This window comes from Rhipicephalus microplus, chromosome 4, assembly GCF_043290135.1.
Source record: "Rhipicephalus microplus isolate Deutch F79 chromosome 4, USDA_Rmic, whole genome shotgun sequence".
Classification (NCBI taxonomy): Eukaryota; Metazoa; Arthropoda; class Arachnida; order Ixodida; family Ixodidae; genus Rhipicephalus; species Rhipicephalus microplus.
The window spans coordinates 223,780,447-223,807,743 of record NC_134703.1 but is presented as its reverse complement, the minus strand read 5'-3'; positions in this window follow the sequence as shown (position 1 = coordinate 223,807,743).

The window sequence follows — 27,297 nt, the reverse complement described above, 5'->3', positions numbered from 1 at the left end:
AGATTGCTTTTAGGCTGTTTCCAAACTTCTGAAACCTTAAGTAAACAGCATCGGGCAAACTTCGTCGGGGTGTACTGAGAGCAGCTGTGTGGTGCGTTTTGTGAATCAGATTGTTTTTGGGCTGTTTCCGAACTTATTAAACCTTAAGTAAACAGCATCGGGCAAACTGCATCGGGGGTGTACTGAGAGCAGCTGTGTGGTGTGTTTTGTGAATCAGATTGCTTCAGGGTTGTTTCCGAACTACTGAAACCTTAAGTAAACAGCATCGGGCAAACTCTATAAGCGGTGTACTGAGAGCAGCTGTGTGGTCTGTTTTGTGAATCAGATTGCTTTTGGGTTGTTTCCGAACTACTGAAACCTTAAGTAAACAGCAGCGGGCAAACTGCGTCGGGGGTGTACTGAGAGCAGCTGTGTGATGTGTTTTGTGAATCAGATTGTTTTTGGGCTCTTTTCGAACTACTTAAAGCTTAAGTAAACAGCATCGGGCAAACTGCATAAGCGGTGTACTGAGAGCAGCTGTGTGGTGTGTTTTGTGAATCAGATTGCTTCTGGGCTGTTTCCGAACTACTAAAACCTTAAGTAAACAGCATCGGGCAAACTGCGTCGGGGGTGTACTGAGAGCAGCTGTGTGGTGTGTTTTGTGAATCAGATTGCTTCAGGGTTGTTTCCGAACTACTGAAACCTTAAGTAAACAGCAGTGGGCAAACTGCGTTGGGGGTATACTGAGAGCAGCTGCGTGGTGTGGTTTGTGAATCAGGTTGCTTTTGGGCTGTTTCCGAACTACTGAAAAGTTAAGTAAACAGCATCGGGCAAACTGCATAGGCGGCGTACTGAGAGCAGCTGTGTGGTGTGTTTGGTGAATCAGGTTGCTTTTGGGCTGTTTCCGAACTACTGAAACCTTAAGTAAACAGCTTCGGGCAAACTGCCTCGGGGGTGTACTGAGAGCAGCTGTGTGGTGTGTTTTGTGAATAAGATCGCTTTTGGGTTGTTTCCGAACTACTGAAACCTTAAGTAAACAGCATCAAGAAAACTGCGTCGGGGTTGTACGAGAGTAGCTGTGTGGTGTGTTTTGGGAATCAGATTGCTTTTGGGTTGTTTCCGAACTACTGAAACCTTAAGTAAACAGCAGCGGGCAAACTGCGTCGGCGGTGTACTGAGAGCAGCTGCGTGGTGTTTTTTGTGAATCAGGTTGCTTTTGTGCTGTTTATGAACTACTAAAACCTTAAGTAAACAGCATCGGGCAAACTTCATAAGCGGTGTACTGAGAGCAGCTGTGTGGTGTGTTTTGTGAATCAGATTGTTTTTGGGCTGTTTCCGAACTACTTAAACCTTAAGTAAACCGCATCGGGCAAACTGCATCGAGGGTGTACTGAGAGCAGCTGTGTGGTGTGTTTTGTGAATCAGATTGCTTTTGCGATGTTTCCGAACTACTGTAACCTTAAGTAAACAGCATCGGGCAAACTGCGTCGGGGGTGTACTGAGAGCAGCTGTGTGGTATGTTTTGTGAATCAGATTGCTTTTGGGTTGTTTCCGAACTACTGAAACCTTAAGTAAACAGCATCAAGAAAACTGCGTCGGAGGTGTACTGAGAGCAGCTGTGTGGTGTGTTTTGGGAAGCAGATTGTTTTTGGGCTGTTCCTGAACTACTCAAACCCTAAGTAAACAGCATCGGGCAAAGTGCATCGGGGGTGTACTGAGAGCAGCTGTGTGGTGTGTTTTGTGAATCAGATTGCTTTTAGGCTGTTTCCCAACTTCTGAAACCTTAAGTTAACAGCATTGGGCAAACTTCGTCGGGGTGTACTGAGAGCAGCTGTGTGGTGCGTTTTGTGAATCAGATTGTTTTTGGGCTGTTTCCGAACTACTTAAACCTTAAGTAAACAGCATCGGGCGAACTGCATCGGGGGTGTACTGAGAGCAGCTGTGTGGTGTGTTTTGTGAATCAGATTGCTTCAGGGTTGTTTCCGAACTACTGAAACCTTAAGTAAACAGCATTGGGCAAACTCTATAAGCGGTGTACTGAGAGCAGCTGTGTGGTCTGTTTTGTGAATCAGATTGCTTTTGGGTTGTTTCCGAACTACTGAAACCTTAAGTAAACAGCAGCGGGCAAACTGCGTCGGGGGTGTACTGAGAGCAGCTGCGTGGTGTTTTTTGTGAATCAGGTTGCTTTTGTGCTGTTTATGAACTACTAAAACCTTAAGTAAACAGCATCGGGCAAACTACATAAGCGGTGTACTGAGATCAGCTGTGTGGTGTGTTTTGTGAATCAGATTGTTTTTGGGCTGTTTCCGAACTACTTAAACCTTAAGTAAACCGCATCGGGCAAACTGCATCGAGGGTGTACTGAGAGCAGCTGTGTGGTGTGTTTTGTGAATCAGATTGCTTTTGGGATGTTTCCGAACTACTGTAACCTTAAGTAAACAGCATCGGGCAAACTGCGTCGGGGGTGTACTGAGAGCAGCTGTGTGGTATGTTTTGTGAATCAGATTGCTTTTGGGTTGTTTCCGAACTACTGAAACCTTAAGTAAACAGCATCAAGAAAACTGCGTCGGAGGTGTACTGAGAGCAGCTGTGTGGTGTGTTTTGGGAAGCAGATTGTTTTTGGGCTGTTCCTGAACTACTCAAACCCTAAGTAAACAGCATCGGGAAAAGTGCATCGGGGGTGTACTGAGAGCAGCTGTGTGGTGTGTTTTGTGAATCAGATTGCTTTTAGGCTGTTTCCCAACTTCTGAAACCTTAAGTTAACAGCATCGGGCAAACTTCGTCGGGGTGTACTGAGAGCAGCTGTGTGGTGCGTTTTGTGAATCAGATTGTTTTTGGGCTCTTTTCGAACTACTTAAAGCTTAAGTAAACAGCATCGGGCAAACTGCATAAGCGGTGTACTGAGAGCAGCTGTGTGGCGTGTTTTGTGAATCAGATTGCTTCTGGGCTGTTTCCGAACTACTAAACCTTAAGTAAACAGCATCGGGCAAACTGCGTCGGGGGTGTACTGAGAGCAGCTGTGTGGTGTGTTTTGTGAATCAGATTGCTTCAGGGTTGTTTCCGAACTACTGTAACCTTAAGTAAACAGCATCAAGAAAACTTCGTCGGGGGTGTACTGAGAGCAGCTGTGTGGTGTGTTTTGTGAATGAGATTGTTTTTGGGCTCTTTTCGAACTACTTAAACCTTAAGTAAAGAGCATCGGGCAAACTGCATAAGCGGTGTACTGAGAGCAGCTGTGTGGTGTGTTTTGTGAATCAGATTGCTTCTGGGCTGTTTCCGAACTACTAAAACCTTAAGTAAACAGCATCGGGCAAACTGCGTCGGGGTTGTACTGAGAGCAGCTGTGTGGTGTGTTTTGTGAATCAGATTGCTTCCGGGTTGTTTCCGAACTACTGAAACCTTAAGTAAACAGCAGTGGGCAAACTGCGTTGGGGGTATACTGAGAGCAGCTGCGTGGTGTGGTTTGTGAATCAGGTTGCTTTTGGGCTGTTTCCGAACTACTGAAACCTTAAGTAAACAGCATCGGGCAAACTGCATAGGTGGTGTACTGAGAGCAGCTGTGTGGTGTGTTTTGTGAATCAGATTGTTTTTGGGCTGTTTGCGAACTACTTAAACCTTAAGTAAACAGCATCGGGCAAACTGCAACGGGGGTGTACTAAGAGCAGCTGTGTGGTGTGTTTTGCGAATCAGATTGCTTTTGGGATGTTTCCGAACTACTGAAACCTTCAGTAAACAGCATCGGGCAAACTGCGTCGGGGGTGTACTGAGAGCAGCTGTGTGGTGTGTTTTGTGAATCAGATTGCTTTTGGGTTGTTTCCGAACTACTGAAACCTTAAGTAAACAGCAGCGGGCAAACTGCGTCGGGGGTGTACTGAGAGAAGCTGCGTGGTGTGTTTGGTGAATCAGGTTGCTTTTGGGCTGTTTCCGAACTACTGAAACCTTAAGTAAACAGCTTCAGGCAAACTGCATCGGGGGTGTACTGAGAGCAGCTGTGTGGTGTGTTTTGTGAATAAGATCGCTTTTGGGTTGTTTCCGAACTACTGAAACCTTAAGTAAACAGCATCAAGCAAACTGCGTCGGGGTTGTACGAGAGTAGCTGTGTGGTGTGTTTTGGGAATCAGATTGCTTTTGGGTTGTTTCCGAACTACTGAAACCTTAAGTAAACAGCAGCGGGCAAACTGCGTCGGCGGTGTACTGAGAGCAGCTGCGTGGTGTTTTTTTGTGAATCAGGTTGCTTTTGTGCTGTTTATGAACTACTAAAACCTTAAGTAAACAGCATCGGGCAAACTTCATAAGCGGTGTACTGAGAGCAGCTGTGTGGTGTGTTTTGTGAATCAGATTGTTTTTGGGCTGTTTCCGAACTACTTAAACCTTAAGTAAACAGCATCGGGCAAACTGCATCGAGGGTGTACTGAGAGCAGCTGTGTGGTGTGTTTTGTGAATCAGATTGCTTTTGGGATGTTTCCGAACTACTGTAACCTTAAGTAAACAGCATCGGGCAAACTGCGTCGGGGGTGTACTGAGAGCAGCTGTGTGGTGTGTTTTGTGAATCAGATCGCTTTTGGGTTGTTTCAGAACTACTGAAACCTTAAGTAAACAGCATCAAGAAAACTGCGTCGGAGGTGTACTGAGAACAGCTGTGTGGTGTGTTTTGGGAAGCAGATTGTTTTTGGGCTGTTCCTGAACTACTCAAACCTTAAGTAAACAGCATCGGGCAAAGTGCATCGGGGGTGTACTTAGAGCAGCTGTGTGGTGTGTTTTGTGAATCAGATTGCTTTTAGGCTGTTTCCAAACTTCTGAAACCTTAAGTAAACAGCATCGGGCAAACTTCGTCGGGGTGTACTGAGAGCAGCTGTGTGGTGCGTTTTGTGAATCAGATTGTTTTTGGGCTGTTTCCGAACTTATTAAACCTTAAGTAAACAGCATCGGGCAAACTGCATCGGGGGTGTACTGAGAGCAGCTGTGTGGTGTGTTTTGTGAATCAGATTGCTTCAGGGTTGTTTCCGAACTACTGAAACCTTAAGTAAACAGCATCGGGCAAACTCTATAAGCGGTGTACTGAGAGCAGCTGTATGGTCTGTTTTGTGAATCAGATTGCTTTTGGGTTGTTTCCGAACTACTGAAACCTTAAGTAAACAGCAGCGGGCAAACTGCGTCGCGGGTGTACTGAGAACAGCTGCGTGATGTGTTTTGTGAATCAGATTGTTTTTGGGCTCTTTTCGAACTACTTAAAGCTTAAGTAAACAGCATCGGGCAAACTGCATAAGCGGTGTGCTGAGAGCAGCTGTGTGGTGTGTTTTGTGAATCAGATTGCTTCTGGGCTGTTTCCGAACTACTAAAACCTTAAGTAAACAGCATCCGGCAAACTCCGTCGGGGGTGTACTGAGAGCAGCTGTGTGGTGTGTTTTGTGAATCAGATTGCTTTTAGGCTGTTTCCCAACTTCTGAAACCTTAAGTTAACAGCATCGGGCAAACTTCGTCGGGGTGTACTGAGAGCAGCTGTGTGGTGTGTTTTGTGAATCAGATTGCTTTTGGGATGTTTCCGAACTACTGTAACCTTAAGTAAACAGCATCGGGCAAACTGCGTCGGGGGTGTACTGAGAGCAGCTGTGTGGTGTGTTTTGTGAATCAGATCGCTTTTGGGTTGTTTCCGAACTACTGAAACCTTAAGTAAACAGCATCAAGAAAACTGCGTCGGAGGTGTACTGAGAACAGCTGTGTGGTGTGTTTTGGGAAGCAGATTGTTTTTGGGCTGTTCCTGAACTACTCAAACCTTAAGTAAACAGCATCGGGCAAAGTGCATCGGGGGTGTACTTAGAGCAGCTGTGTGGTGTGTTTTGTGAATCAGATTGCTTTTAGGCTGTTTCCAAACTTCTGAAACCTTAAGTAAACAGCATCGGGCAAACTTCGTCGGGGTGTACTGAGAGCAGCTGTGTGGTGCGTTTTGTGAATCAGATTGCTTTTGGGATGTTTCCGAACTACTGTAACCTTAAGTAAACAGCATCGGGCAAACTGCGTCGGGGGTGTACTGAGAGCAGCTGTGTGGTATGTTTTGTGAATCAGATTGCTTTTGGGTTGTTTCCGAACTACTGAAACCTTAAGTAAACAGCATCAAGAAAACTGCGTCGGAGGTGTACTGAGAGCAGCTGTGTGGTGTGTTTTGGGAAGCAGATTGTTTTTGGGCTGTTCCTGAACTACTCAAACCCTAAGTAAACAGCATCGGGCAAAGTGCATCGGGGGTGTACTGAGAGCAGCTGTGTGGTGTGTTTTGTGAATCAGATTGCTTTTAGGCTGTTTCCCAACTTCTGAAACCTTAAGTTAACAGCATCGGGCAAACTTTGTCGGGGTGTACTGAGAGCAGCTGTGTGGTGCGTTTTGTGAATCAGATTGTTTTTGGGCTGTTTCCGAACTACTTAAACCTTAAGTAAAGAGCATCGGGCAAACTGCATAAGCGGTGTACTGAGAGCAGCTGTGTGGTGTGTTTTGTGAATCAGATTGCTTCAGGGTTGTTTCCGAACTACTGAAACCTTAAGTAAACAGCATCGGGCAAACTCTATAAGCGGTGTACTGAGAGCAGCTGTGTGGTGTGTTTTGTGAATCAGATTGCTTCAGGGTTGTTCCGAACTACTGAAACCTTAAGTAAACAGCAGTGGGCAAACTGCGTTGGGGGTATACTGAGAGCAGCTGCGTGGTATGGTTTGTGAATCATGTTGCTTTTGGGCTGTTTCCGAACTACTGAAACCTTAAGTAAACAGCATCGGGCAAACTGCATAGGTGGTGTACTGAGAGCAGCTGTGTGTTGTGTTTTGTGAATCAGATTGTTTTTGGGCTGTTTCCGAACTACTTAAACTTTAAGTAAACAGCATCGGGCAAACTGCAACGGGGGTGTACTAAGAGCAGCTGTGTGGTGTGTTTTGCGAATCAGATTGCTTTTGGGATGTTTCCGAACTACTGAAACCTTCAGTAAACAGCATCGGGCAAACTGCGTCGGGGGTGTACTGAGAGCAGCTGTGTGGTGTGTTTTGTGAATAAGATCGCTTTTGGGTTGTTTCCCAACTACTGAAACCTTAAGTAAACAGCATCAAGCAAACTGCGTCGGGGTTGTACGAGAGTAGCTGTGTGGTGTGTTTTGGGAATCAGATTGCTTTTGGGTTGTTTCCGAACTACTGAAACCTTAAGTAAACAGCAGTGGGCAAACTGCGTCGGCGGTGTACTGAGAGCAGCTGCGTGGTGTTTTTTTGTGAATCAGGTTGCTTTTGTGCTGTTTATGAACTACTAAAACCTTAAGTAAACAGCATCGGGCAAACTTCATAAGCGGTGTACTGAGAGCAGCTGTGTGGTGTGTTTTGTGAATCAGATTGTTTTTGGGCTGTTTCCGAACTACCTAAACCTTAAGTAAACAGCATCGGGCAAACTGCATCGAGGGTGTACTGAGAGCAGCTATGTGGTGTGTTTTGTGAATCAGATTGCTTTTGGGATGTTTCCGAACTACTGTAACCTTAAGTAAACAGCATCGGGCAAACTTCGTCGGGGGTGTACTGAGAGCAGCTGTGTGGTATGTTTTGTGAATCAGATCGCTTTTGGGTTGTTTCCGAACTACTCAAACCTTAAGTAAACAGCATCGGGCAAAGTGCAACGGGGGTGTACTGAGAGCAGCTGTGTGGTGTGTTTTGTGAATCAGATTGCTTTTAGGCTGTTTCCAAACTTCTGAAACCTTAAGTAAACAGCATCGGGCAAACTTCGTCGGGGTGTACTGAGAGCAGCTGTGTGGTGCGTTTTGTGAATCAGATTGTTTTTGGGCTGTTTCCGAACTTATTAAACCTTAAGTAAACAGCATCGGGCAAACTGCATCGGGGGTGTACTGAGAGCAGCTGTGTGGTGTGTTTTGTGAATCAGATTGCTTCAGGGTTGTTTCCGAACTACTGAAACCTTAAGTAAACAGCATCGGGCAAACTCTATAAGCGGTGTACTGAGAGCAGCTGTGTGGTCTGTTTTGTGAATCAGATTGCTTTTGGGTTGTTTCCGAACTACTGAAACCTTAAGTAAACAGCAGCGGGCAAACTGCGTCGGGGGTGTACTGAGAGCAGCTGTGTGATGTGTTTTGTGAATCAGATTGTTTTTGGGCTCTTTTCGAACTACTTAAAGCTTAAGTAAACAGCATCGGGCAAACTGCATAAGCGGTGTACTGAGAGCAGCTGTGTGGTGTGTTTTGTGAATCAGATTGCTTCTGGGCTGTTTCCGAACTACTAAAACCTTAAGTAAACAGCATCGGGCAAACTGCGTCGGGGGTGTACTGAGAGCAGCTGTGTGGTGTGTTTTGTGAATCAGATTGCTTCAGGGTTGTTTCCGAACTACTGAAACCTTAAGTAAACAGCAGTGGGCAAACTGCGTTGGGGGTATACTGAGAGCAGCTGCGTGGTGTGGTTTGTGAATCAGGTTGCTTTTGGGCTGTTTCCGAACTACTGAAAAGTTAAGTAAACAGCATCGGGCAAACTGCATAGGCGGCGTACTGAGAGCAGCTGTGTGGTGTGTTTGGTGAATCAGGTTGCTTTTGGGCTGTTTCCGAACTACTGAAACCTTAAGTAAACAGCTTCGGGCAAACTGCCTCGGGGGTGTACTGAGAGCAGCTGTGTGGTGTGTTTTGTGAATAAGATCGCTTTTGGGTTGTTTCCGAACTACTGAAACCTTAAGTAAACAGCATCAAGAAAACTGCGTCGGGGTTGTACGAGAGTAGCTGTGTGGTGTGTTTTGGGAATCAGATTGCTTTTGGGTTGTTTCCGAACTACTGAAACCTTAAGTAAACAGCAGCGGGCAAACTGCGTCGGCGGTGTACTGAGAGCAGCTGCGTGGTGTTTTTTGTGAATCAGGTTGCTTTTGTGCTGTTTATGAACTACTAAAACCTTAAGTAAACAGCATCGGGCAAACTTCATAAGCGGTGTACTGAGAGCAGCTGTGTGGTGTGTTTTGTGAATCAGATTGTTTTTGGGCTGTTTCCGAACTACTTAAACCTTAAGTAAACCGCATCGGGCAAACTGCATCGAGGGTGTACTGAGAGCAGCTGTGTGGTGTGTTTTGTGAATCAGATTGCTTTTGCGATGTTTCCGAACTACTGTAACCTTAAGTAAACAGCATCGGGCAAACTGCGTCGGGGGTGTACTGAGAGCAGCTGTGTGGTATGTTTTGTGAATCAGATTGCTTTTGGGTTGTTTCCGAACTACTGAAACCTTAAGTAAACAGCATCAAGAAAACTGCGTCGGAGGTGTACTGAGAGCAGCTGTGTGGTGTGTTTTGGGAAGCAGATTGTTTTTGGGCTGTTCCTGAACTACTCAAACCCTAAGTAAACAGCATCGGGCAAAGTGCATCGGGGGTGTACTGAGAGCAGCTGTGTGGTGTGTTTTGTGAATCAGATTGCTTTTAGGCTGTTTCCCAACTTCTGAAACCTTAAGTTAACAGCATTGGGCAAACTTCGTCGGGGTGTACTGAGAGCAGCTGTGTGGTGCGTTTTGTGAATCAGATTGTTTTTGGGCTGTTTCCGAACTACTTAAACCTTAAGTAAACAGCATCGGGCGAACTGCATCGGGGGTGTACTGAGAGCAGCTGTGTGGTGTGTTTTGTGAATCAGATTGCTTCAGGGTTGTTTCCGAACTACTGAAACCTTAAGTAAACAGCATTGGGCAAACTCTATAAGCGGTGTACTGAGAGCAGCTGTGTGGTCTGTTTTGTGAATCAGATTGCTTTTGGGTTGTTTCCGAACTACTGAAACCTTAAGTAAACAGCAGCGGGCAAACTGCGTCGGGGGTGTACTGAGAGCAGCTGCGTGGTGTTTTTTGTGAATCAGGTTGCTTTTGTGCTGTTTATGAACTACTAAAACCTTAAGTAAACAGCATCGGGCAAACTACATAAGCGGTGTACTGAGATCAGCTGTGTGGTGTGTTTTGTGAATCAGATTGTTTTTGGGCTGTTTCCGAACTACTTAAACCTTAAGTAAACCGCATCGGGCAAACTGCATCGAGGGTGTACTGAGAGCAGCTGTGTGGTGTGTTTTGTGAATCAGATTGCTTTTGGGATGTTTCCGAACTACTGTAACCTTAAGTAAACAGCATCGGGCAAACTGCGTCGGGGGTGTACTGAGAGCAGCTGTGTGGTATGTTTTGTGAATCAGATTGCTTTTGGGTTGTTTCCGAACTACTGAAACCTTAAGTAAACAGCATCAAGAAAACTGCGTCGGAGGTGTACTGAGAGCAGCTGTGTGGTGTGTTTTGGGAAGCAGATTGTTTTTGGGCTGTTCCTGAACTACTCAAACCCTAAGTAAACAGCATCGGGAAAAGTGCATCGGGGGTGTACTGAGAGCAGCTGTGTGGTGTGTTTTGTGAATCAGATTGCTTTTAGGCTGTTTCCCAACTTCTGAAACCTTAAGTTAACAGCATCGGGCAAACTTCGTCGGGGTGTACTGAGAGCAGCTGTGTGGTGCGTTTTGTGAATCAGATTGTTTTTGGGCTCTTTTCGAACTACTTAAAGCTTAAGTAAACAGCATCGGGCAAACTGCATAAGCGGTGTACTGAGAGCAGCTGTGTGGCGTGTTTTGTGAATCAGATTGCTTCTGGGCTGTTTCCGAACTACTAAACCTTAAGTAAACAGCATCGGGCAAACTGCGTCGGGGGTGTACTGAGAGCAGCTGTGTGGTGTGTTTTGTGAATCAGATTGCTTCAGGGTTGTTTCCGAACTACTGTAACCTTAAGTAAACAGCATCAAGAAAACTTCGTCGGGGGTGTACTGAGAGCAGCTGTGTGGTGTGTTTTGTGAATGAGATTGTTTTTGGGCTCTTTTCGAACTACTTAAACCTTAAGTAAAGAGCATCGGGCAAACTGCATAAGCGGTGTACTGAGAGCAGCTGTGTGGTGTGTTTTGTGAATCAGATTGCTTCTGGGCTGTTTCCGAACTACTAAAACCTTAAGTAAACAGCATCGGGCAAACTGCGTCGGGGTTGTACTGAGAGCAGCTGTGTGGTGTGTTTTGTGAATCAGATTGCTTCCGGGTTGTTTCCGAACTACTGAAACCTTAAGTAAACAGCAGTGGGCAAACTGCGTTGGGGGTATACTGAGAGCAGCTGCGTGGTGTGGTTTGTGAATCAGGTTGCTTTTGGGCTGTTTCCGAACTACTGAAACCTTAAGTAAACAGCATCGGGCAAACTGCATAGGTGGTGTACTGAGAGCAGCTGTGTGGTGTGTTTTGTGAATCAGATTGTTTTTGGGCTGTTTGCGAACTACTTAAACCTTAAGTAAACAGCATCGGGCAAACTGCAACGGGGGTGTACTAAGAGCAGCTGTGTGGTGTGTTTTGCGAATCAGATTGCTTTTGGGATGTTTCCGAACTACTGAAACCTTCAGTAAACAGCATCGGGCAAACTGCGTCGGGGGTGTACTGAGAGCAGCTGTGTGGTGTGTTTTGTGAATCAGATTGCTTTTGGGTTGTTTCCGAACTACTGAAACCTTAAGTAAACAGCAGCGGGCAAACTGCGTCGGGGGTGTACTGAGAGAAGCTGCGTGGTGTGTTTGGTGAATCAGGTTGCTTTTGGGCTGTTTCCGAACTACTGAAACCTTAAGTAAACAGCTTCAGGCAAACTGCATCGGGGGTGTACTGAGAGCAGCTGTGTGGTGTGTTTTGTGAATAAGATCGCTTTTGGGTTGTTTCCGAACTACTGAAACCTTAAGTAAACAGCATCAAGCAAACTGCGTCGGGGTTGTACGAGAGTAGCTGTGTGGTGTGTTTTGGGAATCAGATTGCTTTTGGGTTGTTTCCGAACTACTGAAACCTTAAGTAAACAGCATCGGGCAAACTCTATAAGCGGTGTACTGAGAGCAGCTGTATGGTCTGTTTTGTGAATCAGATTGCTTTTGGGTTGTTTCCGAACTACTGAAACCTTAAGTAAACAGCAGCGGGCAAACTGCGTCGCGGGTGTACTGAGAACAGCTGCGTGATGTGTTTTGTGAATCAGATTGTTTTTGGGCTCTTTTCGAACTACTTAAAGCTTAAGTAAACAGCATCGGGCAAACTGCATAAGCGGTGTGCTGAGAGCAGCTGTGTGGTGTGTTTTGTGAATCAGATTGCTTCTGGGCTGTTTCCGAACTACTAAAACCTTAAGTAAACAGCATCCGGCAAACTCCGTCGGGGGTGTACTGAGAGCAGCTGTGTGGTGTGTTTTGTGAATCAGATTGCTTTTAGGCTGTTTCCCAACTTCTGAAACCTTAAGTTAACAGCATCGGGCAAACTTCGTCGGGGTGTACTGAGAGCAGCTGTGTGGTGCGTTTTGTGAATCAGATTGTTTTTGGGCTGTTTCCGAACTACTTAAACCTTAAGTAAAGAGCATCGGGCAAACTGCATAAGCGGTGTACTGAGAGCAGCTGTGTGGTGTGTTTTGTGAATCAGATTGCTTCAGGGTTGTTTCCGAACTACTGAAACCTTAAGTAAACAGCATCGGACAAACTCTATAAGCGGTGTACTGAGAGCAGCTGTGTGGTGTGTTTTGTGAATCAGATTGCTTCAGGGTTGTTTCCGAACTACTGAAACCTTCAGTAAACAGCATCGGGCAAACTGCGTCGGGGGTGTACTGAGAGCAGCTGTGTGGTGTGTTTTGTGAATCAGATTGCTTTTGGGTTGTTTCCGAACTACTGAAACCTTAAGTAAACAGCAGCGGGCAAACTGCGTCGGGGGTGTACTGAGAGAAGCTGCGTGGTGTGTTTGGTGAATCAGGTTGCTTTTGGGCTGTTTCCGAACTACTGAAACCTTAAGTAAACAGCTTCAGGCAAACTGCATCGGGGGTGTACTGAGAGCAGCTGTGTGGTGTGTTTTGTGAATAAGATCGCTTTTGGGTTGTTTCCGAACTACTGAAACCTTAAGTAAACAGCATCAAGCAAACTGCGTCGGGGTTGTACGAGAGTAGCTGTGTGGTGTGTTTTGGGAATCAGATTGCTTTTGGGTTGTTTCCGAACTACTGAAACCTTAAGTAAACAGCAGCGGGCAAACTGCGTCGGCGGTGTACTGAGAGCAGCTGCGTGGTGTTTTTTTGTGAATCAGGTTGCTTTTGTGCTGTTTATGAACTACTAAAACCTTAAGTAAACAGCATCGGGCAAACTTCATAAGCGGTGTACTGAGAGCAGCTGTGTGGTGTGTTTTGTGAATCAGATTGTTTTTGGGCTGTTTCCGAACTACTTAAACCTTAAGTAAACAGCATCGGGCAAACTGCATCGAGGGTGTACTGAGAGCAGCTGTGTGGTGTGTTTTGTGAATCAGATTGCTTTTGGGATGTTTCCGAACTACTGTAACCTTAAGTAAACAGCATCGGGCAAACTGCGTCGGGGGTGTACTGAGAGCAGCTGTGTGGTGTGTTTTGTGAATCAGATCGCTTTTGGGTTGTTTCAGAACTACTGAAACCTTAAGTAAACAGCATCAAGAAAACTGCGTCGGAGGTGTACTGAGAACAGCTGTGTGGTGTGTTTTGGGAAGCAGATTGTTTTTGGGCTGTTCCTGAACTACTCAAACCTTAAGTAAACAGCATCGGGCAAAGTGCATCGGGGGTGTACTTAGAGCAGCTGTGTGGTGTGTTTTGTGAATCAGATTGCTTTTAGGCTGTTTCCAAACTTCTGAAACCTTAAGTAAACAGCATCGGGCAAACTTCGTCGGGGTGTACTGAGAGCAGCTGTGTGGTGCGTTTTGTGAATCAGATTGTTTTTGGGCTGTTTCCGAACTTATTAAACCTTAAGTAAACAGCATCGGGCAAACTGCATCGGGGGTGTACTGAGAGCAGCTGTGTGGTGTGTTTTGTGAATCAGATTGCTTCAGGGTTGTTTCCGAACTACTGAAACCTTAAGTAAACAGCATCGGGCAAACTCTATAAGCGGTGTACTGAGAGCAGCTGTATGGTCTGTTTTGTGAATCAGATTGCTTTTGGGTTGTTTCCGAACTACTGAAACCTTAAGTAAACAGCAGCGGGCAAACTGCGTCGCGGGTGTACTGAGAACAGCTGCGTGATGTGTTTTGTGAATCAGATTGTTTTTGGGCTCTTTTCGAACTACTTAAAGCTTAAGTAAACAGCATCGGGCAAACTGCATAAGCGGTGTGCTGAGAGCAGCTGTGTGGTGTGTTTTGTGAATCAGATTGCTTCTGGGCTGTTTCCGAACTACTAAAACCTTAAGTAAACAGCATCCGGCAAACTCCGTCGGGGGTGTACTGAGAGCAGCTGTGTGGTGTGTTTTGTGAATCAGATTGCTTTTAGGCTGTTTCCCAACTTCTGAAACCTTAAGTTAACAGCATCGGGCAAACTTCGTCGGGGTGTACTGAGAGCAGCTGTGTGGTGCGTTTTGTGAATCAGATTGTTTTTGGGCTGTTTCCGAACTACTTAAACCTTAAGTAAAGAGCATCGGGCAAACTGCATAAGCGGTGTACTGAGAGCAGCTGTGTGGTGTGTTTTGTGAATCAGATTGCTTCAGGGTTGTTTCCGAACTACTGAAACCTTAAGTAAACAGCATCGGACAAACTCTATAAGCGGTGTACTGAGAGCAGCTGTGTGGTGTGTTTTGTGAATCAGATTGCTTCAGGGTTGTTTCCGAACTACTGAAACCTTAAGTAAACAGCAGTGGGCAAACTGCGTTGGGGGTATACTGAGAGCAGCTGCGTGGTGTGGTTTGTGAATCATGTTGCTTTCGGGCTGTTTCCGAACTACTGAAACCTTAAGTAAACAGCATCGGGCAAACTGCATAGGTGGTGTACTGAGAGCAGCTGTGTGTTGTGTTTTGTGAATCAGATTGTTTTTGGGCTGTTTCCGAACTGCTTAAACTTTAAGTAAACAGCATCGGGCAAACTGCAACGGGGGTGTACTAAGAGCAGCTGTGTGGTGTGTTTTGTGAATAAGATCGCTTTTGGGTTGTTTCCGAACTACTGAAACCTTAAGTAAACAGCATCAAGCAAACTGCGTCGGGGGTGTACTGAGAGCAGCTGTGTGATGTGTTTTGTGAATCAGATTGTTTTTGGGCTCTTTTCGAACTACTTAAAGCTTAAGTAAACAGCATCGGGCAAACTGCATAAGCGGTGTACTGAGAGCAGCTGTGTGGTGTGTTTTGTGAATCAGATTGCTTCTGGGCTGTTTCCGAACTACTAAAACCTTAAGTAAACAGCATCGGGCAAACTGCGTCGGGGGTGTACTGAGAGCAGCTGTGTGGTGTGTTTTGTGAATCAGATTGCTTCAGGGTTGTTTCCGAACTACTGAAACCTTAAGTAAACAGCAGTGGGCAAACTGCGTTGGGGGTATACTGAGAGCAGCTGCGTGGTGTGGTTTGTGAATCAGGTTGCTTTTGGGCTGTTTCCGAACTACTGAAAAGTTAAGTAAACAGCATCGGGCAAACTGCATAGGCGGCGTACTGAGAGCAGCTGTGTGGTGTGTTTGGTGAATCAGGTTGCTTTTGGGCTGTTTCCGAACTACTGAAACCTTAAGTAAACAGCTTCGGGCAAACTGCCTCGGGGGTGTACTGAGAGCAGCTGTGTGGTGTGTTTTGTGAATAAGATCGCTTTTGGGTTGTTTCCGAACTACTGAAACCTTAAGTAAACAGCATCAAGAAAACTGCGTCAGGGTTGTACGAGAGTAGCTGTGTGGTGTGTTTTGGGAATCAGATTGCTTTTGGGTTGTTTCCGAACTACTGAAACCTTAAGTAAACAGCAGCGGGCAAACTGCGTCGGCGGTGTACTGAGAGCAGCTGCGTGGTGTTTTTTGTGAATCAGGTTGCTTTTGTGCTGTTTATGAACTACTAAAACCTTAAGTAAACAGCATCGGGCAAACTTCATAAGCGGTGTACTGAGAGCAGCTGTGTGGTGTGTTTTGTGAATCAGATTGTTTTTGGGCTGTTTCCGAACTACTTAAACCTTAAGTAAACCGCATCGGGCAAACTGCATCGAGGGTGTACTGAGAGCAGCTGTGTGGTGTGTTTTGTGAATCAGATTGCTTTTGCGATGTTTCCGAACTACTGTAACCTTAAGTAAACAGCATCGGGCAAACTGCGTCGGGGGTGTACTGAGAGCAGCTGTGTGGTATGTTTTGTGAATCAGATTGCTTTTGGGTTGTTTCCGAACTACTGAAACCTTAAGTAAACAGCATCAAGAAAACTGCGTCGGAGGTGTACTGAGAGCAGCTGTGTGGTGTGTTTTGGGAAGCAGATTGTTTTTGGGCTGTTCCTGAACTACTCAAACCCTAAGTAAACAGCATCGGGCAAAGTGCATCGGGGGTGTACTGAGAGCAGCTGTGTGGTGTGTTTTGTGAATCAGATTGCTTTTAGGCTGTTTCCCAACTTCTGAAACCTTAAGTTAACAGCATTGGGCAAACTTCGTCGGGGTGTACTGAGAGCAGCTGTGTGGTGCGTTTTGTGAATCAGATTATTTTTGGGCTGTTTCCGAACTACTTAAACCTTAAGTAAACAGCATCGGGCGAACTGCATCGGGGGTGTACTGAGAGCAGCTGTGTGGTGTGTTTTGTGAATCAGATTGCTTCAGGGTTGTTTCCGAACTACTGAAACCTTAAGTAAACAGCATTGGGCAAACTCTATAAGCGGTGTACTGAGAGCAGCTGTGTGGTCTGTTTTGTGAATCAGATTGCTTTTGGGTTGTTTCCGAACTACTGAAACCTTAAGTAAACAGCAGCGGGCAAACTGCGTCGGGGGTGTACTGAGAGCAGCTGCGTGGTGTTTTTTGTGAATCAGGTTGCTTTTGTGCTGTTTATGAACTACTAAAACCTTAAGTAAACAGCATCGGGCAAACTACATAAGCGGTGTACTGAGATCAGCTGTGTGGTGTGTTTTGTGAATCAGATTGTTTTTGGGCTGTTTCCGAACTACTTAAACCTTAAGTAAACCGCATCGGGCAAACTGCATCGAGGGTGTACTGAGAGCAGCTGTGTGGTGTGTTTTGTGAATCAGATTGCTTTTGGGATGTTTCCGAACTACTGTAACCTTAAGTAAACAGCATCGGGCAAACTGCGTCGGGGGTGTACTGAGAGCAGCTGTGTGGTATGTTTTGTGAATCAGATTGCTTTTGGGTTGTTTCCGAACTACTGAAACCTTAAGTAAACAGCATCAAGAAAACTGCGTCGGAGGTGTACTGAGAGCAGCTGTGTGGTGTGTTTTGGGAAGCAGATTGTTTTTGGGCTGTTCCTGAACTACTCAAACCCTAAGTAAACAGCATCGGGAAAAGTGCATCGGGGGTGTACTGAGAGCAGCTGTGTGGTGTGTTTTGTGAATCAGATTGCTTTTAGGCTGTTTCCCAACTTCTGAAACCTTAAGTTAACAGCATCGGGCAAACTTCGTCGGGGTGTACTGAGAGCAGCTGTGTGGTGCGTTTTGTGAATCAGATTGTTTTTGGGCTCTTTTCGAACTACTTAAAGCTTAAGTAAACAGCATCGGGCAAACTGCATAAGCGGTGTACTGAGAGCAGCTGTGTGGCGTGTTTTGTGAATCAGATTGCTTCTGGGCTGTTTCCGAACTACTAAACCTTAAGTAAACAGCATCGGGCAAACTGCGTCGGGGGTGTACTGAGAGCAGCTGTGTGGTGTGTTTTGTGAATCAGATTGCTTCAGGGTTGTTTCCGAACTACTGTAACCTTAAGTAAACAGCATCAAGAAAACTTCGTCGGGGGTGTACTGAGAGCAGCTGTGTGGTGTGTTTTGTGAATGAGATTGTTTTTGGGCTCTTTTCGAACTACTTAAACCTTAAGTAAAGAGCATCGGGCAAACTGCATAAGCGGTGTACTGAGAGCAGCTGTGTGGTGTGTTTTGTGAATCAGATTGCTTCTGGGCTGTTTCCGAACTACTAAAACCTTAAGTAAACAGCATCGGGCAAACTGCGTCGGGGTTGTACTGAGAGCAGCTGTGTGGTGTGTTTTGTGAATCAGATTGCTTCCGGGTTGTTTCCGAACTACTGAAACCTTAAGTAAACAGCAGTGGGCAAACTGCGTTGGGGGTATACTGAGAGCAGCTGCGTGGTGTGGTTTGTGAATCAGGTTGCTTTTGGGCTGTTTCCGAACTACTGAAACCTTAAGTAAACAGCATCGGGCAAACTGCATAGGTGGTGTACTGAGAGCAGCTGTGTGGTGTGTTTTGTGAATCAGATTGTTTTTGGGCTGTTTGCGAACTACTTAAACCTTAAGTAAACAGCATCGGGCAAACTGCAACGGGGGTGTACTAAAAGCAGCTGTGTGGTGTGTTTTGCGAATCAGATTGCTTTTGGGATGTTTCCGAACTACTGAAACCTTCAGTAAACAGCATCGGGCAAACTGCGTCGGGGGTGTACTGAGAGCAGCTGTGTGGTGTGTTTTGTGAATCAGATTGCTTTTGGGTTGTTTCCGAACTACTGAAACCTTAAGTAAACAGCAGCGGGCAAACTGCGTCGGGGGTGTACTGAGAGAAGCTGCGTGGTGTGTTTGGTGAATCAGGTTGCTTTTGGGCTGTTTCCGAACTACTGAAACCTTAAGTAAACAGCTTCAGGCAAACTGCATCGGGGGTGTACAGAGAGCAGCTGTGTGGTGTGTTTTGTGAATAAGATCGCTTTTGGGTTGTTTCCGAACTACTGAAACCTTAAGTAAACAGCATCAAGCAAACTGCGTCGGGGTTGTACGAGAGTAGCTGTGTGGTGTGTTTTGGGAATCAGATTGCTTTTGGGTTGTTTCCGAACTACTGAAACCTTAAGTAAACAGCAGCGGGCAAACTGCGTCGGCGGTGTACTGAGAGCAGCTGCGTGGTGTTTTTTTGTGAATCAGGTTGCTTTTGTGCTGTTTATGAACTACTAAAACCCTAAGTAAACAGCATCGGGCAAACTTCATAAGCGGTGTACTGAGAGCAGCTGTGTGGTGTGTTTTGTGAATCAGATTGTTTTTGGGCTGTTTCCGAACTACTTAAACCTTAAGTAAACAGCATCGGGCAAACTGCATCGAGGGTGTACTGAGAGCAGCTGTGTGGTGTGTTTTGTGAATCAGATTGCTTTTGGGATGTTTCCGAACTACTGTAACCTTAAGTAAACAGCATCGGGCAAACTGCGTCGGGGGTGTACTGAGAGCAGCTGTGTGGTGTGTTTTGTGAATCAGATCGCTTTTGGGTTGTTTCAGAACTACTGAAACCTTAAGTAAACAGCATCAAGAAAACTGCGTCGGAGGTGTACTGAGAACAGCTGTGTGGTGTGTTTTGGGAAGCAGATTGTTTTTGGGCTGTTCCTGAACTACTCAAACCTTAAGTAAACAGCATCGGGCAAAGTGCATCGGGGGTGTACTTAGAGCAGCTGTGTGGTGTGTTTTGTGAATCAGATTGCTTTTAGGCTGTTTCCAAACTTCTGAAACCTTAAGTAAACAGCATCGGGCAAACTTCGTCGGGGTGTACTGAGAGCAGCTGTGTGGTGCGTTTTGTGAATCAGATTGTTTTTGGGCTGTTTCCAGACTTATTAAACCTTAAGTAAACAGCATCGGGCAAACTGCATCGGGGGTGTACTGAGAGCAGCTGTGTGGTGTGTTTTGTGAATCAGATTGCTTCAGGGTTGTTTCCGAACTACTGAAACCTTAAGTAAACAGCATCGGGCAAACTCTATAAGCGGTGTACTGAGAGCAGCTGTATGGTCTGTTTTGTGAATCAGATTGCTTTTGGGTTGTTTCCGAACTACTGAAACCTTAAGTAAACAGCAGCGGGCAAACTGCGTCGCGGGTGTACTGAGAACAGCTGCGTGATGTGTTTAGTGAATCAGATTGTTTTTGGGCTCTTTTCGAACTACTTAAAGCTTAAGTAAACAGCATCGGGCAAACTGCATAAGCGGTGTGCTGAGAGCAGCTGTGTGGTGTGTTTTGTGAATCAGATTGCTTCAGGGTTGTTTCCGAACTACTGTAACATTAAGTAAACAGCAGTGGGCAAACTGCGTTGGGGGTATACTGAGAGCAGCTGCGTGGTGTGGTTTGTGAATCATGTTGCTTTTGGGCTGTTTCCGAACTACTGAAACCTTAAGTAAACAGCATCGGGCAAACTGCATAGGTGGTGTACTGAGAGCAGCTGTGTGTTGTGTTTTGTGAATCAGATTGTTTTTGGGCTGTTTCCGAACTACTTAAACTTTAAGTAAACAGCATCGGGCAAACTGCAACGGGGGTGTACTAAGAGCAGCTGTGTGGTGTGTTTTGCGAATCAGATTGCTTTTGGGATGTTTCCGAACTACTGTAACCTTAAGTAAACAACATCGGGCAAACTGCGTCGGGGGTGTACTGAGAGCAGCTGTGTGGTATGTTTTGTGAATCAGATTGCTTTTGGGTTGTTTCCGAACTACTGAAACCTTAAGTAAACAGCATCAAGAAAACTGCGTCGGAGGTGTACTGAGAGCAGCTGTGTGGTGTGTTTTGGGAAGCAGATTGTTTTTGGGCTGTTCCTGAACTACTCAAACCCTAAGTAAACAGCATCGGGCAAAGTGCATCGGGGGTGTACTGAGAGCAGCTGTGTGGTGTGTTTTGTGAATCAGATTGCTTTTAGGCTGTTTCCCAACTTCTGAAACCTTAAGTTAACAGCATCGGGCAAACTTCGTCGGGGTGTACTGAGAGCAGCTGTGTGGTGCGTTTTGTGAATCAGACTGTTTTTGGGCTGTTTCCGAACTACTTAAACCTTAAGTAAAGAGCATCGGGCAAACTGCATAAGCGGTGTACTGAGAGCAGCTGTGTGGTGTGTTTTGTGAATCAGATTGCTTCAGGGTTGTTTCCGAACTACTGAAACCTTAAGTAAACAGCATCGGACAAACTCTATAAGCGGTGTACTGAGAGCAGCTGTGTGGTGTGTTTTGTGAATCAGATTGCTTCAGGGTTGTTTCCGAACTACTGAAACCTTAAGTAAACAGCAGTGGGCAAACTGCGTTGGGGGTATACTGAGAGCAGCTGCGTGGTGTGGTTTGTGAATCATGTTGCTTTCGGGCTGTTTCCGAACTACTGAAACCTTAAGTAAACAGCATCGGGCAAACTGCATAGGTGGTGTACTGAGAGCAGCTGTGTGTTGTGTTTTGTGAATCAGATTGTTTTTGGGCTGTTTCCGAACTGCTTAAACTTTAAGTAAACAGCATCGGGCAAACTGCAACGGGGGTGTACTAAGAGCAGCTGTGTGGTGTGTTTTGTGAATAAGATCGCTTTTGGGTTGTTTCCGAACTACTGAAACCTTAAGTAAACAGCATCAAGCAAACTGCGTCGGGGTTGTACGAGAGTAGCTGTGTGGTGTGTTTTGGGAATCAGATTGCTTTTGGGTTGTTTCCGAACTACTGAAACCTTAAGTAAACAGCAGCGGGCAAACTGCGTCGGCGGTGTACTGAGAGCAGCTGCGTGGTGTTTTTTTGTGAATCAGGTTGCTTTTGTGCTGTTTATGAACTACTAAAACCTTAAGTAAACAGCATCGGGCAAACTTCATAAGCGGTGTACTGAGAGCAGCTGTGTGGTGTGTTTTGTGAATCAGATTGTTTTTGGGCTGTTTCCGAACTACTTAAACCTTAAGTAAACAGCATCGGGCAAACTGCATCGAGGGTGTACTGAGAGCAGCTGTGTGGTGTGTTTTGTGAATCAGATTGCTTTTGGGATGTTTCCGAACTACTGTAACCTTAAGTAAACAGCATCGGGCAAACTGCGTCGGGGGTGTACTGAGAGCAGCTGTGTGGTGTGTTTTGTGAATCAGATCGCTTTTGGGTTGTTTCCGAGCTACTGAAACCTTAAGTAAACAGCATCAAGAAAACTGCGTCGGAGGTGTACTGAGAACAGCTGTGTGGTGTGTTTTGGGAAGCAGATTGTTTTTGGGCTGTTCCTGAACTACTCAAACCTTAAGTAAACAGCATCGGGCAAAGTGCATCGGGGGTGTACTTAGAGCAGCTGTGTGGTGTGTTTTGTGAATCAGATTGCTTTTAGGCTGTTTCCAAACTTCTGAAACCTTAAGTAAACAGCATCGGGCAAACTTCGTCGGGGTGTACTGAGAGCAGCTGTGTGGTGCGTTTTGTGAATCAGATTGTTTTTGGGCTGTTTCCGAACTTATTAAACCTTAAGTAAACAGCATCGGGCAAACTGCATCGGGGGTGTACTGAGAGCAGCTGTGTGGTGTGTTTTGTGAATCAGATTGCTTCAGGGTTGTTTCCGAACTACTGAAACCTTAAGTAAACAGCATCGGGCAAACTCTATAAGCGGTGTACTGAGAGCAGCTGTATGGTCTGTTTTGTGAATCAGATTGCTTTTGGGTTGTTTCCGAACTACTGAAACCTTAAGTAAACAGCAGCGGGCAAACTGCGTCGCGGGTGTACTGAGAACAGCTGCGTGATGTGTTTTGTGAATCAGATTGTTTTTGGGCTCTTTTCGAACTACTTAAAGCTTAAGTAAACAGCATCGGGCAAACTGCATAAGCGGTGTGCTGAGAGCAGCTGTGTGGTGTGTTTTGTGAATCAGATTGCTTCTGGGCTGTTTCCGAACTACTAAAACCTTAAGTAAACAGCATCCGGCAAACTCCGTCGGGGGTGTACTGAGAGCAGCTGTGTGGTGTGTTTTGTGAATCAGATTGCTTCAGGGTTGTTTCCGAACTACTGTAACATTAAGTAAACAGCAGTGGGCAAACTGCGTTGGGGGTATACTGAGAGCAGCTGCGTGGTGTGGTTTGTGAATCATGTTGCTTTTGGGCTGTTTCCGAACTACTGAAACCTTAAGTAAACAGCATCGGGCAAACTGCATAGGTGGTGTACTAAGAGCAGCTGTGTGTTGTGTTTTGTGAATCAGATTGTTTTTGGGCTGTTTCCGAACTACTTAAACTTTAAGTAAACAGCATCGGGCAAACTGCAACGGGGGTGTACTAAGAGCAGCTGTGTGGTGTGTTTTGCGAATCAGATTGCTTTTGGGATGTTTCCGAACTACTGTAACCTTAAGTAAACAGCATCGGGCAAACTGCGTCGGGGGTGTACTGAGAGCAGCTGTGTGGTATGTTTTGTGAATCAGATTGCTTTTGGGTTGTTTCCGAACTACTGAAACCTTAAGTAAACAGCATCAAGAAAACTGCGTCGGAGGTGTACTGAAAGCAGCTGTGTGGTGTGTTTTGGGAAGCAGATTGTTTTTGGGCTGTTCCTGAACTACTCAAACCCTAAGTAAACAGCATCGGGCAAAGTGCATCGGGGGTGTACTGAGAGCAGCTGTGTGGTGTGTTTTGTGAATCAGATTGCTTTTAGGCTGTTTCCCAACTTCTGAAACCTTAAGTTAACAGCATCGGGCAAACTTCGTCGGGGTGTACTGAGAGCAGCTGTGTGGTGCGTTTTGTGAATCAGATTGTTTTTGGGCTGTTTCCGAACTACTTAAACCTTAAGTAAAGAGCATCGGGCAAACTGCATAAGCGGTGTACTGAGAGCAGCTGTGTGGTGTGTTTTGTGAATCAGATTGCTTCAGGGTTGTTTCCGAACTACTGAAACCTTAAGTAAACAGCATCGGGCAAACTCTATAAGCGGTGTACTGAGAGCAGCTGTGTGGTGTGTTTTGTGAATCAGATTGCTTCAGGGTTGTTTCCGAACTACTGAAACCTTAAGTAAACAGCAGTGGGCAAACTGCGTTGGGGGTATACTGAGGGCAGCTGCGTGGTGTGGTTTGTGAATCATGTTGCTTTCGGGCTGTTTCCGAACTACTGAAACCTTAAGTAAACAGCATCGGGCAAACTGCATAGGAGGTGTACTGAGAGCAGCTGTGTGTTGTGTTTTGTGAATCAGATTGTTTTTGGGCTGTTTCCGAACTGCTTAAACTTTAAGTAAACAGCATCGGGCAAACTGCAACGGGGGTGTACTAAGAGCAGCTGTGTGGTGTGTTTTGTGAATAAGATCGCTTTTGGGTTGTTTCCGAACTACTGAAACCTTAAGTAAACAGCATCAAGCAAACTGCGTCGGGGTTGTACGAGAGTAGCTGTGTGGTGTGTTTTGGGAATCAGATTGCTTTTGGGTTGTTTCCGAACTACTGAAACCTTAAGTAAACAGCAGCGGGCAAACTGCGTCGGCGGTGTACTGAGAGCAGCTGCGTGGTGTTTTTTTGTGAATCAGGTTGCTTTTGTGCTGTTTATGAACTACTAAAACCTTAAGTAAACAGCATCGGGCAAACTTCATAAGCGGTGTACTGAGAGCAGCTGTGTGGTGTGTTTTGTGAATCAGATTGTTTTTGGGCTGTTTCCGAACTACTTAAACCTTAAGTAAACAGCATCGGGCAAACTGCATCGAGGGTGTACTGAGAGCAGCTATGTGGTGTGTTTTGTGAATCAGATCGCTTTTGGGTTGTTTCCGAACTACTCAAACCTTAAGTAAACAGCAACGGGCAAAGTGCATCGGGGGTGTACTGAGAGCAGCTGTGTGGTGTGTTTTGTGAATCAGATTGCTTTTAGGCTGTTTCCAAACTTCTGAAACCTTAAGTAAACAGCATCGGGCAAACTTCGTCGGGGTGTACTGAAAGCAGCTGTGTGGTGCGTTTTGTGAATCAGATTGTTTTTGGGCTGTTTCCGAACTTATTAAACCTTAAGTAAACAGCATCGGGCAAACTGCATCGGGGGTGTACTGAGAGCAGCTGTGTGGTGTGTTTTGTGAATCAGATTGCTTCAGGGTTGTTTCCGAACTACTGAAACCTTAAGTAAACAGCATCGGGCAAACTCTATAAGCGGTGTACTGAGAGCAGCTGTGTGGTCTGTTTTGTGAATCAGATTGCTTTTGGGTTGTTTCCGAACTACTGAAACCTTAAGTAAACAGCAGCGGGCAAACTGCGTCGGGGGTGTACTGAGAGCAGCTGTGTGATGTGTTTTGTGAATCAGATTGTTTTTGGGCTCTTTTCGAACTACTTAAAGCTTAAGTAAACAGCATCGGGCAAACTGCATAAGCGGTGTACTGAGAGCAGCTGTGTGGTGTGTTTTGTGAATCAGATTGCTTCTGGGCTGTTTCCGAACTACTAAAACCTTAAGTAAACAGCATCGGGCAAACTGCGTCGGGGGTGTACTGAGAGCAGCTGTGTGGTGTGTTTTGTGAATCAGATTGCTTCAGGGTTGTTTCCGAACTACTGAAACCTTAAGTAAACAGCAGTGGGCAAACTGCGTTGGGGGTATACTGAGAGCAGCTGCGTGGTGTGGTTTGTGAATCAGGTTGCTTTTGGGCTGTTTCCGAGCTACTGAAAAGTTAAGTAAACAGCATCGGGCAAACTGCATAGGCGGTGTACTGAGAGCAGCTGTGTGGTGTGTTTGGTGAATCAGGTTGCTTTTGGGCTGTTTCCGAACTACTGAAACCTTAAGTAAACAGCTTCGGGCAAACTGCCTCGGGGGTGTACTGAGAGCAGCTGTGTGGTGTGTTTTGTGAATAAGACCGCTTTTGGGTTGTTTCCGAACTACTGAAACCTTAAGTAAACAGCATCAAGAAAACTGCGTCGGGGTTGTACGAGAGTAGCTGTGTGGTGTGTTTTGGGAATCAGATTGCTTATGGGTTGTTTCCGAACTACTGAAACCTTAAGTAAACAGCAGCGGGCAAACTGCGTCGGCGGTGTACTGAGAGCAGCTGCGTGGTGTTTTTTGTGAATCAGGTTGCTTTTGTGCTGTTTATGAACTACTAAAACCTTAAGTAAACAGCATCGGGCAAACTTCATAAGCGGTGTACTGAGAGCAGCTGTGTGGTGTGTTTTGTGAATCAGATTTTTTTTGGGCTGTTTCCGAACTACTTAAACCTTAAGTAAACCGCATCGGGCAAACTGCATCGAGGGTGTACTGAGAGCAGCTGTGTGGTGTGTTTTGTGAATCAGATTGCTTTTGGGATGTTTCCGAACTACTGTAACCTTAAGTAAACAGCATCGGGCAAACTGCGTCGGGGGTGTACTGAGAGCAGCTGTGTGGTATGTTTTGTGAATCAGATTGCTTTTGGGTGTTTTCCGAACTACTGAAACCTTAAGTAAACAGCATCAAGAAAACTGCATCGGAGGTGTACTGAGAGCAGCTGTGTGGTGTGTTTTGGGAAGCAGATTGTTTTTGGGCTGTTCCTGAACTACTCAAACCCTAAGTAAACAGCATCGGGCAAAGTGCATCGGGGGTGTACTGAGAGAAGCTGTGTGGTGTGTTTTGTGAATCAGATTGCTTTTAGGCTGTTTCCCAACTTCTGAAACCTTAAGTTAACAGCATCCGGCAAACTTCGTCGGTGTGTACTGAGAGCAGCTGTGTGGTGCGTTTTGTGAATCAGATTGTTTTTGGGCTGTTTCCGAACTACTTAAACCTTAAGTAAACAGAATCGGGCGAACTGCATCGGGGGTGTACTGAGAGCAGCTGTGTGGTGTGTTTTGTGAATCAGATTGCTTCAGGGTTGTTTCCGAACTACTGAAACCTTAAGTAAACAGCATCGGGCAAACTCTATAAGCGGTGTACTGAGAGCAGCTGCGTGGTCTGTTTTGTGAATCAGATTGCTTTTGGGTTGTTTCCGAACTACTGAAACCTTAAGTAAACAGCAGCGGGCAAACTGCGTCGGGGGTGTACTGAGAGCAGCTGTGTGATGTGTTTTGTGAATCAGATTGTTTTTGGGCTCTTTTCGAACTACTTAAAGCTTAAGTAAACAGCATCGGGCAAACTGCATAAGCGGTGTACTGAGAGCAGTTGTGTGGCGTGTTTTGTGAATCAGATTGCTTCTGGGCTGTTTCCGAACTACTAAACCTTAAGTAACCAGCATCGGGCAAACTGCGTCGGGGGTGTACTGAGAGCAGCTGTGTGGTGTGTTTTGTGAATCAGATTGCTTCAGGGTTGTTTCCGAACTACTGTAACCTTAAGTAAACAGCATCAAGAAAACTTCGTCGGGGGTGTACTGAGAGCAGCTGTGTGGTGTGTTTTGTGAATGAGATTGTTTTTGGGCTCTTTTCGAACTACTTAAACCTTAAGTAAAGAGCATCGGGCAAACTGCATAAGCGGTGTACTGAGAGCAGCTGTGTGGTGTGTTTTGTGAATCAGATTGCTTCTGGGCTGTTTCCGAACTACTAAAACATTAAGTAAACAGCATCGGGCAAACTGCGTCGGGGGTGTACTGAGAGCAGCTGTGTGGTGTGTTTTGTGAATCAGATTGCTTCAGGGTTGTTTCCGAACTACTGAAACTTTAAGTAAACAGCAGTGGGCAAACTGCGTTGGGGGTATACTGAGAGCAGCTGCGTGGTGTGGTTTGTGAATCAGGTTGCTTTTGGTCTGTTTCCGAACTACTGAAACCTTAAGTAAACAGCATCGGGCAAACTGCATAGGTGGTGTACTGAGAGCAGCTGTGTGGTGTGTTTTGTGAATCAGAT